Raw genomic sequence first — 13,666 nt, forward strand, 5'->3', positions numbered from 1 at the left:
TCAGTTTGCATGTTTGACAGACTGTAAGCATCTTGAGAGAAAAGTTAGGCATAAGAAGAATCAGATGTGGTGTGCAAGAGAGGTGACTGCACTGGTATGGTCATGTGATGCGTATGGATGAGAACAGCAGTGTAAAGGAGTGCTGTAAAGGAGTGCCAGTCTTTGACTATGGAGGAAACCTGTGATAGTGGTAGACCCAGGAAGACATGGGACGAGGTGGTGAAGCATGATCTTGGACCTTTGAACCTCACAGAGGCTGTGACTCATGACCGAGACCTTTGCTGATTTGCTCTGCTTAAGAGGACCTGTCAAGCGAAGTGCGCCTATGCTGGTGGCATATAAGAAACTCAACTTTGGAAGTTGGGCTTCACAGAAGCAAAGAGGCTGAGTTTCTTTCGAGCATTGGGCCTCATGGAGGCATAGGGGCTGAGTTCCTTTTGAGTGTTGGACCTCATGGAGGCAATGACCAAGACCTTTGGCATTATGTCATGCTTGAGAAGAAGACCCATCAGGCTGAGCAAAATTGCAGTTGTTCAGATACTGGTGTCATGAAAATGGCACCCGAACCGGTGGCACATAAAAACATCCATTACACTCTTGGAGTGGTTGGCATTAGGAAGGGTATCCAGCTGTAGAAAACCATGCCAAATCAGACTGGAGTCTGGTGCAGCCTTCCACTGTGCCAGCCCAGTCAAACCGTCCAACCCATGCCAGCATGGACAACGGACGTTAAATGATGATGATGATGATGATGATGATGATATATACATATCATCATCATCATCATCATTTAATGGCAAAAATGAGTAGTACCTGTATTACAAAGAGCCATCCAGCCTTGTCGCATTCTGTATCAAACTAAGTCTTTTTGATAACTATGTTAAAGGTACATGTCTCTGTGGAGCACTCAGGCAACTTGCACATTAACTTCACGAGCAGACTGTTATGTTGATCGGATCAACTGGAACCCTCATTGTCATAACCGACAGAATGCCAGTTTGCACACACACACACACACACACACAAACACACACACACACTTATACAATGGGCTTCTTTCAGTTTCCATCTACCAAATCCACTCACAAGGTTTTGGTGATGCTGAGTCTATATAACAGAAGACCCTTGCCCAAAGTGCTACTCTGTGGGATTGATCCCAGAACCATGTGGTTGAGAAACAAACTTCTTACCACACAGCCACATCTGTATATCATCATCATCACTGAACGTCCATTGTCCATGCTGGCATAGGTTGAATATATATATGTGTGTGTGTGTGTGTGTGTGTGTGTGTGTGTGTGTGTGTGTGGAGGCGCAATGGCCCAGTGGTTATACAACACTGGCATCAGCCATGGCTACGATCTCACTTGACTTGCCAGGTCTTCTCAATCACAGCATATCTCCAAAGGTCTTGGTTGCTTGTCACTGCCTCTGTGAGGCCCAATATTCGAAGGTCGTGCTTCACCACCTCATCCCATGTCTTCCTGGGTCTACCTTTTCTACAGGTTCCTTCCACTATTAGGATTTGATACTTCTTCACACAGCTGTCCATATATATGCTTACCAACCACATGGTTCCGGGTTCAGTCCCACTGCGTGGCACCTTGGGCAAGTATCTTCTACTGTAGCCTCGGGCCGACCAAAGCCTTGTGAGTGGATTTGGTAGACGGAAACTGAAAGAAGCCCGTCGTACATATGTACACACACACACATATATATATATATATATATATATATATATATATATGTGTGTGTGTGTGTGTGTGTGTGTGTGTGTGTGTGTGTGTGTGTGTGTGTGTATGTATGTATGCATGTATGTATGTATGTAACCTATGCATACATATATATATGTATGTATGTACATATACATACATATATAGTAAAACAGTATAATTTTCAGGAAGTATTGTCTGATATACATATTTTTGATATCTTTAAATTAATTTTCAAAATTATTTTTAAAAACAAAAACATTTGTATACCTATGTATATATGTCTGTATGTATGTATGCATGTGTGTGTGTGTGTGTGTTATGTTGTCCACCTACTACAGCTTGACAACCGGTGGTGGTTTGTTTACATCCCCATAATCTAGCAGTTCTGTAAAGGAGACTGATAGAATAAGTATCAAACTTTCTTTTAAAAAAAATCATAACAAGTCCTGGGGTCGATTCGTTTGAACAAAATCTTCCAAGGTGGTGCCCCAGCATGGTCGCAGTTCCATGACTAAAGAAATAAATTGCAAAAGATAAACCAATCGTTTTGTCCAACATTTTAGAAATCTTTCCAACAATCTGAGGAATTCCAGTCATGACAATCCGGCTAATTTTGTTGTTGTTCTTTAGTTTTCCAATTTGTGGCTTCATTTTGTGGCAGACCATTGCTGAGATTTGGTTGGTGTTTCTAGCATGTTTAACGACCATGTCTAGCGGTTCCTTTCCCTTCTTTTCGTCGCTGTCTGCACGGAATTGTTGTCGGCTGTTAAGTTCATTGATAGAAATAAATGGTGGCGGGAAGGGAAGGAATGGTAGAATGGGAATTTGGTTGGAATGAGAGAACGACATGGGAGAATGTCTGATGCATGGTTCCATGTTTGAGTCATGGAGAGCAAGGAGAGAGGGGGGGAGAGGAAGAAGAGAGGGAGAAGGTGAGAGCAAAGAGCAGGGGAAGAGATGAAATAGAAGCGAGAGAGAGAGAGAGAGAGAGTGAGTGAGTGAAAGAGGAGATAGATAGAGAGAGGGGGAGAGAGGGGGAGGGGAGAGAGATGATGGTGAAGGATGAGGAGAGACGGGACGAGAAAAGACTAAAGATAAGAATGAGAGAGAGGGGGAGAGATGAAGGACACGGATGAGGAGAGAGCAAGACGGAGAGGGAGAGAGAGAGAGAGAGAGAGATAGAGAGAGAGAACAAGACGGAGAGAGAGAGAGAGAGAGTGAGACGAAAAAGCATGAGAGATAAGGAGAAAGAGGAAAGATAAGTGTGAAAGGGAGAAAGAGAGAAAGAAAGAGAGTTGTGTGCTAATAAAGATGACTGATGAGGAAGGAGAGAAGAGGATACGGAGAAGGAGAGAGAAAGAGACAGACAGATAGAGAGAGAGAGAGAGATGAGAAAGAAAGAGACGAAGGAATAACGTGAGAGGGAGGGAGAGAGAAAGAGAAAGAAAGACGGAGACGATGTCTTTGGAAGAATCTGGTAAAAAAAGCCTTTTGTAAAATTGGCGTCGCCGACTCCACCACCACCACCACCACGAAAACAACTACTGCTGCTACTACTACTACTACGAGGGAGTCGGTTTCAGTGCGATCATTTGCGAGAAATAGCAGCCGAATACGCTTTTCTCTCCCTGCCTTCCACATTTACACCCGACACACATCACCGCCGCCGACACCACCACCACCACCTTTCAGCCGGGTTTTTTTTAACAGAAGTCGGGTCACATTGAACCATGACGTCTAGGAAAGGCAGGATGGTCACGGTCCGGTTGCCTTTCATAGATCTGCTCGATCAGCTTTACTACTACATTTTTTTTCTTTTTTCTTGCAGTTAAATCGCGAATGGACTATATATATATATGTCTGTATGTATGTATGCATGTGTGTGTGTGTGTGTGTGTTATGTTGTCCACCTACTACAGCTTGACAACCGGTGGTGGTTTGTTTACATCCCCATAATCTAGCAGTTCTGTAAATGAGACTGATAGAATAAGTATCAAACTTTCTTTTAAAAAAAATCATAACAAGTCCTGGGGTCGATTCGTATATATAATGTTGTTCAACTCTGAAGTGTGTATATAACATTATTAGACGTATTACACATACATTAGATTTCTTATGTAGCATAACGTATATTTGAGTGAGTACAACTATGTGTGTGTGTGTGTGTGTGTGTGTGTGTGTCAACGCACGAAACTCTAGGACTTTGGGTCACTCTGTTACTTCTGCTAAATATTAATAAATATATTAGGCGCAGGAGTGGCTGTGTGGTAAGTAGCTTGCTTACCAACCACATGGTTCCGGGTTCAGTCCCACTGCGTGGCATCTTGGGCAAGTGTCTTCTACTATAGCCTCGGGCCGACCAAAGCCTTGTGAGTGGATTTGGTAGACGGAAACTGAAAGAAGCCCGTCGTATGTATATATATGTGTGTGTGTGTGTGATTGTGTGTCTGTGTTTGTCCCTCCTAGCATTGCTTGACAACCGATGGTGGTGTGTTTACATCCCCGTCACTTAGAGGTTCGGCAAAAGAGGCAAATAGAATAAGTACTAGGCTTACAAAAAGAATAAGTCCTGGGGTCGATTTGCTCGACTAAAGGCGGTGCTCCAGCATAGCCGCAGTCAAATGACTGAAACAAGTAAAAGAGTATATACATATACTCATATTTTGAGCTCTGTTTTTCCTGTGTGTATTTGCATCAACGCACACACACACACACACACACATATATATAGACGCAGGCGTGGCTGTGTAGTAAGAAACTTGCTTCCCAACCGCATGGTTCCAGGTTCAAGTACTACTGGGTGGCACCTTGGGCAAGTGTCTTCTACTATAACCTCGGGCTGACCAAAGCCTTGTGAGTGGATTTGGTAGACGGAAACTGAAAAAAGCTCATATATATATATATATATATATATATATATATATATATATATATACAGGGTGTCCATAAAATCTCTTTACCATTTCAAAACTTTATTACAAATGCAATTGATAAGATATTTTATTCAGATTTGTTCTATTGTATTCAGTGTTTATTAAAATTTTTAGTACCTCATTTAATACACTTCTACATGGGCACCATTAGTTGCATGAAGCACATCAAGACGGTACTCGATTTCTTGCCATGTTCGCTGTAGCATAGCCTCATTAATTGTGCCAATGGCATCAGTAATCTTTTGCTTTAGGTCAGTAATGTCCCGTATCTTTGTTCGATACACGATATCCTTAACAGCCCCATAGAAAAAAGTCCAGGGAAGTGATATCTGGTGAACGTGGCGGCCAAGGAATTGACCCATCCGTTCCAATCCACCGGTCTCGAAATGTTTGATTGAGGAACCCATGAACATGCAGTCCCCAATGTGGTGGTGCACCATCTTGTTGGAAAATGATGGTTGGTTGAAAGTCATTCAGTTGTGGTGCCACATATTCAGTTAAAAAGTCAAGGTAAACATTTGCAGTAATTGATGTCTCGTTGAAGAAAAGTGGACCAATTATTCGATTGCACATGATCCCACACCACACATTCACCTTTGGGCTATTACGCTCAATTTCTATAGTCACGTGGGGGGGGGGTTCTGATCCTCAGATTTTCACATTGTGTTTGTTCAGTTTCCCTAGCCCAACTAATTAGGGAGCGAATCAATTTAGATGAGATGCAGTTTGGGTTTGTGCCAGGTAAAAGCACTACTGATGCCTTATTTCTAGTGAGACAGTTGCAGGAGAAATACCTAGCTAAGGATAAACCTCTGTACCTGGCTTTCGTTGACATGAAGAAAGCCTTTGACAGGGTCCCCCGATCCCTTATCTGGTGGTCAATGAGGAAACTTGGGATAGAAGAATGGTTAGTGAGAGCTGTGCGAGCCATGTACAGAGATGCTGCCAGTAAGGTGAGGGTTGGAAATGAGTACAGCAATGAATTCCGGGTAGAGGTAGGGGTCCACCAAGGTTCCGTCCTCAGCCCCCTCTTATTTATCATAGTCCTCCAGGCAATCACAGAGGAGTTCAAGACAGGTTGCCCCTGGGAGCTCCTCTATGCTGATGACCTTGCCCTAATTGCGGAGTCACTATCAGAACTAGAGGAGAAGTTTCAGGTGTGGAAGCAAGGTCTAGAATTGAAGGGCCTTAGAGTCAACCTAGCTAAAACCAAAATCCTAATAAGTAGGAAGGTAGATAAAACACAAACCCCTTCAGGTAGATGGCCCTGCTCAGTATGTAGAAAAGGAGTAGGTAGTAACTCTATAAGATGTACCCGGTGCAAGCTATGGACACATAAGAGGTGCAGCAACGTCAAAGGCAGGTTAACTAGCAAGTTAGTTTTTGTTTGTGGCAGATGTTCAGGTGCAATAAAGACTGTAAACAAACAGGAAACAACTTCTATCTCATTCCAGGGTGAAAAACTAGAGGTAGTCGATAGCTTCCGCTATCTGGGCGACCAAGTTAGTAGTGGGGGTGGGTGCGCTGAAAGTGTAGCTGCTAGAATAAGAATAGCCTGGGCAAAGTTTAGAGAGCTCTTACCCCTGCTGGCGACAAAGGGACTCTCACTCAGAGTAAAAGGCAGACTGTATGACGCATGCGTACGAACAACCATGCTACATGGCAGTGAAACATGGGCTGTAACTGCTGAGGACATACGTAAGCTCGCAAGGAATGAAGCCAGTATGCTCCGTTGGATGTGTAATGTCAATGTGAATACCCGTCAGAGTGTAAGTATCTTGAGAGAAAAGCTGAACATTAGAAGCATCAGTTGTGGCGTGCAAGAGAGACGATTGCGCTGGTATGGACATGTGGTGAGAATGGAGGAGGATAGCTGCGTGAAAAAGTGCCACACCCTAACAGTTGAGGGAACCCGTTGAAGAGGTAGGCCCAGGAAGACCTGGGCTGAGGTGGTGAGGCAAGACCTTCGTACATTGGGCCTCACCGAGGCGATGACTACTGACCGAGACCTTTGGAAATGTGCTGTGCGTGAGAAGACCCGGCAAGCCAAGTAAGATCGTTGCCAGTGCCCCTGGACTGGTTCTTGTGCGGGTGGCACATGAGATGCACCATTTTGAGCGTGGCCGTTGCCAGTACCGCCTGACTGGCTCCCGTAGGATTTTCGAGCGAGATCGTTGCCAGCGCCCCTGGACTGGCTTGTGCGGGTGGCACATAAAAGACACCATTTCGAGCGTGGCCGTTTTCGTGCGGGTGACACGTAAAAGCACCCACTACACTCTCTGAGTGGTTGGCGTTAGGAAGGGCATCCAGCTGTAGAAACTCTGCCAAATCAGACTGGAGCCTGGTGTTGCCATCCGGTTTCACCAGTCCTCAGTCAAATCGTCCAACCCATGCTAGCATGGAAAGCGGACGTTAAACGATGATGATGATGATGATGAAAGGTTGCCTCATCACTAAAACAAACTCGTCTGAGCAATGTTTCATCCTCAGAAATTCGTTCCAGCATGTTAACTGCAAACTCTTTTCGTCTGGTTTATCGTTCGGCTCGAGTGCCAGTAAGAGTTGCACTTTGTCAGCGTACAATCGCAAGTTCTTGTGTAGGACCTTGTGCACTGTTGAATGCGGTAGCTCTAACTGTGTGGCAGCAGTGCGGATGGACCTTGTGGGAGAACGAGAAAAGGATTGTCTTACACGATCGATGTTTCCATTAGATGTTCATGGTCGTCCACTCCTACCTTTATCTAACACTGTCCCTGTCTCCATAAACTTCTTGTGCCATGCACGAATTGACGGACGTGATGGTGGATCACTTCTATACTTAGTTCTGTAGTTTCGCTGAGTCTGCTTATGCGATTTTGTTTCAATAAACCATGAAACACATTGCGCCTTCTCTTGAGGGCTAGCCATTTTTTAGGGTTTCATTCAACAGCACCTCTTTTACCAACAGGATCCCCGAAACACACAAATGCAATGTGATTAAAAACTTTAGTAAACACTGAATACAATAGAATAAATCTGAATAAAATATTTGTAATATTTGTTTTAAATGGTAAAGAAACTTTATGGACACCCTGTATATATGTGTGTGTGTTTGGTCCCCCCCCACACACACACACCATCTCTCGACAACCGATGTTGCTGTGTTTACGTCCCCGTAACGTAGAGGTTTGGCAAAAGAAAGTGATAGTACTAAGCTTGCAAAAGAATGAGTCCTGGGGTCGATGTGTTCGACTGAAGGCAGTGCTGCAGCATGACCGCAGTCAAATGACTGCAACGAGTAAAAGAATAAGAGAATATATATATATATATAAAGGAGTACTCCGTCGGTTGCGACGACGAGGGTTCCAGTTGATACGATCCACGGAACAGCTTGCTCGTGAAATTAACGTGCAAGTGGCTGAGTACTCCACAGATATGTGTACCGCTAATGTAGTTCTCAGGGAGATTCAGTATGACATAGAGTGTGACAAAGCTGGCCCCTTTGAAATTCAGGTACAACTTATTTTTGCCAGCTGAGTGGACTGGATGGAGCAACGTGAAATTGAACTCACGACCTCGCGATCGTGAGCCGAATCCCCTAACCATTGAGCCACGCACCTTTACTAATATATGTGTGTGCGTGTGTGTGTGTGTGTGTGTGTGCAGATGGATATGCGCGCGTGTGTAGGCATGTTTGTGTAGACATACATGCGTGAGCAGGTAAGAATAGTAGCAATTAAATGTAAGTTAATTGGAATTGGGGGTTTTTTTGGGGTGGGGTTGCTTTTTTCGTTGGAGTCTGATATACTCTGGCGAAGTAAACAGCTGATTGCGATGTGTCAGCCGCACGAAACCTTTAGGTATAAGAGGCAAGATTAGTTTATGGTTACGTTTGTACCTTTATGAATACAGGTGTGTAGTGAGAGAGAGAGAGAGAGAGAGAGAGAGAGAGAGAGAGAGAGAGAGTGTGGAGAGTGTGGAGAGAGCAGGAGGAAGAGAAAGAAAGGGGAAAGGAGAGATCAAAAGAGAAAGGAAAGAATAAAAGAGACAGGGATGTGTGTGTGTGTGAGGATAGATATACGTAGATAGATAGATAGATACATACATACATACATTACATACATATATACATACATACATAGATGGGCAGATAGATAGATAAACTTACTTGAAAGTGGATGCGTCGCATTCAATTAAATAATATATATATATATATATATATATATATATATATATATATATATTTCTCCGTGTCTTTCTCCTTGTCTCCGTATTCTTTATGTTGAAGAGCGTAGCTCGAAACGTCAAAGACTTTCCGTATTCCCGAGCGTCATACTAATATATACTTTTGTTATTTACACCACCTGTCCTCGCCTGTTGTTATTATTTGTATATTCTCCCATATATATATATATATATATATATATATATATATATATATATATATATATATATATATATGCATATACTGGTACAGAACGTCACAGCAGTGCAAATAACATGAATTATGTAAACAAACGCGGTAAAAACGAGTGAAATACGTGAACAACTAGAAAGAATGGAAAACAGGAGAAGTAAACACAGAGAAAGGACCCTTCATCAGTTGTCGGCTGTCTATCTGCTCCTCATTTCGAGCATTCGTCAGATAGATAGATAGACAGATAGATAGATAGATAGATAGATAGATAGATAGATAGATAGATACATTTCTTTTATTAGCCACACAGGGCTCAACAAAGATGGGACAAATACAATGTAGAGCTTTTCTTTTTGCGATGGGGAAGGAGAGAAAGAGAAAAAATAGGATGGGGGGTGTCGATCAAATGGGATCGTAGGAAAGAAAAAAGGGGGGAGTTCGATCAAAAGGGATCGGGGGAGAAAAAAGCGATCAATAGGGATCGTGTATCACAGTAATGTTCTCGTGTAAAAAAAGGGGCGGGACAGTTTAGGTTTAGCCGTGGAAAGAAAAGCCTACGGAAAAGACCACGGTAACCTTGGTCAATATTGTCAGAGACACAGATAGATAGATAGATAGATAGATAGATAGATAGATAGATAGTCAGACACAGATATATATATATATATAATGTGTGTGTCTATATATGTGTGTGTGTGTGTGTGTGTGTGTGTACAGAGAAAGGGGGAGAAATAAAGATGTGTGTGTGTGTCTTTGGTTAAGTTTGAAACATTTGAGAAATTAGAAAAAGAAATGATCTTAATGAATAGCTTAAATGCAAACGAAACGAATCTCTAAAAGATTAATACTTTTTATATCTTTAATAAAATGGGGGGCAAAAAAAAGACCTTCCGACGAGGAGTAAAAAACGGGGTCAGAATCGTCTACAGGAACCAAACCATATACACACACATGCGTGCGCGCATGTCATACGTATGAATTCGGCTAGCTACTGTACGGGGTTTCACGACATGCTGGAAACAACAGCCGAATGGTCTTCATGTCAAACCCTATATAGTCTTGCGAAAAGAAAGGAAGGAAGGACATATCTATAAAGTGTACACGCGGATATACTTCTATAATCATGGGTTTTTAAGGGTTGAGGGTGGCTTTTGTCAAGGACCTGCGATTGACCGTGGGTTAAACAATAACAACAAGCTCAATACGTCTCCTATTTTCATTTTCGTTATACACGCGTGCGCGCGCGTATCTGTGTATGTGTGTGGTGGGTGGGTGGAAGGGCGTGTGGGTATATTTATCTGTCAGTCTGAACACATGCATCGAGCTAGCTGGCTCTCTCTCTCTCCCTCTCTCTATCTATCTCTCTGTCTATCTATCAATTTATGCGTTCTTTTATTCATCTGGCCAAATTTCGTTATATAAGTATGCATGTGTGTACATGTGTATGTATGTACGTATATATGTGTGTGTATATATATATATAAATATATATATGTATATATATATATGTGTATAATAGAGAGAGAGAGAGAGAGAGAAATAGATAAACAGACTGGCAAGACAGTAAATAGACATACACACAGATAGATAGATGTACAGAGAGACAGACAAACAGACAGATAGATAGATAGATAGATAGATAGATAGATAGGCAGACAGACAGACAAATAGATCGACAGACAGACAGACAGATATTGTATGTATGTATGCATGCCTATGTATATCTTATTCATCCATGCATACACTCAACTGTGAATCCATTCGGTTATCGTTTTCTCCGTTTATCAATTCATCCATCCGACCAGCCATCTTTTCACTTAAATTATCGTCTTTTTTCTTCTCTGTCTGTCGGGAGATTTTCCACACCGGTCTTTCTTCTTCTTCTTCTTCTACTTCTTCTTCTTCCTCTTCTTCCTTCATCATCATGAACATCATCATTATCACCATCTACTTTCATGTATATATATATATATATATATATATATATATATATATATATACATGCACATGTATATATATATATATATATATATATATATATATATATACATGCACATGTATATATATATATATATATATATATATATATATATATATATATATATATATATACATGCACATATATATATATATATAAATATATATATATATATATACATGCACACATTTTTTATACATAAGTATGTATAAGATACACACTCACAATCATTTGTAAAACTAAATTTCTCTCTCACTCTCTCTTTCTCTCTCTCTGTGTATGTATGTATATGTGTATGTATATGTGTTTGTATCTGCGAGTGTATTTTAAATAGATAGGTAGATAGATGACTTATTCAATCAGCAGTTCCCCAGTTTGTGACTCGGTTTGAAGTAATAAAAAGAATGAGTCCAGAAAAAAAAAAAATGAATGGAAGAAAGAAAATGAATGAAAGTCGGAATGAGAAATCTTAAGAAAACATTAAGAGGAGAATGAGACAATACACATACTTGCATAGAGATACGCACACAATGATGTACACACAGCTAAATATACACTCACACGCACATACACACACCTACACACCCGTCCATGTGTGTCTGTGTATGTACAGACAGACACACACACATACAAACACAAACAGCAGATAAAGAAACAGAAACGAAAAGAAAGAAAGAAAGAAAGAGAGAGAGAGAGAGCTTAAAGTATATGTAAATTTCCTTCTGGCCGTCATTAAAAGCTGCACGTTTGTCGTAGCAAGTGCGCGGGATTACACACACACACACAGACTGCCATTATCCAAATTGGCTTCTTCACTCAAAAAAATCCTGTTTTTTTTTTCGATGTTTTACTATTCAGGGTAGAGGTTTCGCTTCGGTAAGATGACCATAAACCCATTCTTGTTCTCCGCCTTCATTTTTCACATTTTGTTCACGTTCCTTCTATTCCACTTTGAATGATCTCCTTTTTAGTCTTTTCTTTCGTTCATGTTCTCTTTCTTTCATTCGACATTGATTTTGTTTGGGTTGTTGTTGTGATGCCTATAAATAATATATATATATATATATATATATATACTTTACATTATATAAACATAGATATACACATGTATAGAGATAAATGTATAATATAGACATGTGGAAGTATATGCAGGTATGTGTATATAAGTGCATCAATACTTAATATAATAATCTAATACATATAATAATAAACACATGTATATATAGATGTATACACATATATACATGCGTATGTATATATAAATATACGCATGTATACAGTCCGATAAATGAATCTAGTTATATACACATAAATATGGGCCTATATAAACGTGTATACGAATATACATCTACACTGTACAACTATTTATACATTTTTTTTAGAGATATATACAGACGTATTAGACATTTATGTATGCATATATATAATCATATATACATACAGACAGACGTATGAATTTACTAAAATATATTCAATTTGTCGAAATATACACAGTGCTTATACATGTATATTTGTATATAAACATTTCTAAATGTACATATATACACACGCATGAGTATATACATTTATATATATATATAAGTATATTTATATACATGTAAGTATATGTTTATATACGTATATATACATGTGTACGTACATCTTATATACACATATATGTGTATATATTTTATACTTTTATGTACATTTACATGTATGTGTATATAATAGGTCTCATTTGAAGGGTATACATCAAACATATATATATATATATGTATATATATATATAATTATATACATTTAGATAGAAGAAAGCGGGTAAATTGAAAAAAAATGAGCACTTATATATATATATATATATATATATATATATATATATATACACACACACACGCACACACTACAATTACGCGCGTTTGACCTCATATTTGTGTAGTGTATATATATATATATATATATATATATATATATATATATATATAAATCGTATAGACTCGCGTTTAGTGTATATATATATATAGAGAGAGAGAGAGATATGTGTAAACGAAAATCTTTGCAGTCACCACGTTTTGCCTCTATTCCTTCATCTTTTCGACATTCATTCTACGCGTGTTTCCTCAAAGCATTTTATATATAACCAGAAGCTGTATATATATATATAATTTATATACACACACATGCCTAGACTTTTTAACCGGGTGCATAATACATTCATGAGTATAGGGTACCATACCTATGGTAGCCCATTAGTTTATCAAATATTTTTGCTATAAATAAATCTATAAGATTTTTTTCTTTCTTCTTGTTCTGTTCCTGGTTTTCCTCCATATGTAAAAAGAAAAATCAGGCTATTGGCATATTTATGATTTGGTTCTGGTATTTAACTGTCCTTAGTGATGATTGGGACTGTCTGGTGAACGGGGTTGGGCTATTTAATGTGTGTGTGTGTGTGTACATGAATGGAACATGTATATCCCCTTGGAGGGATCATGTATCGTCATCAGGTCAAGAATTCTCTGTGCTACAGTGCTTGTTCGACCTTTTTTAGAGAAAAATAACGACCGAATTTCCCCCAAATTACATTTTAACGTCTTTTAAATAAGGAAGTTTAATGATAGATAAGGCGGGATCGTCTCGATTGGAACGCCTTCAATTATAAGTTTGC

At 39.8% G+C, this 13,666-nt stretch overlaps 1 protein-coding gene across 1 annotated transcript in view; it reads left to right on the plus strand.

Annotated features, from left to right (window-relative positions):
• The first annotated feature begins 11,323 nt into the window (after positions 1-11,323).
• LOC106874643 (uncharacterized) overlaps positions 11,324-13,666 on the plus strand; it is a 32,701-nt gene continuing 30,358 nt past the window's right edge. The window contains exon 1 of the mRNA XM_089342960.1: positions 11,324-11,898. The gene's annotated coding sequence lies outside the window, so the exon portion shown is untranslated. The remainder of the gene's footprint in view (positions 11,899-13,666) is intronic.

The sequence above is a fragment of the Octopus bimaculoides genome, chromosome 26 (assembly GCF_046866305.1).
Source record: "Octopus bimaculoides isolate indiv1 chromosome 26, ASM4686630v1, whole genome shotgun sequence".
NCBI lineage: Eukaryota > Metazoa > Mollusca > Cephalopoda > Octopoda > Octopodidae > Octopus > Octopus bimaculoides.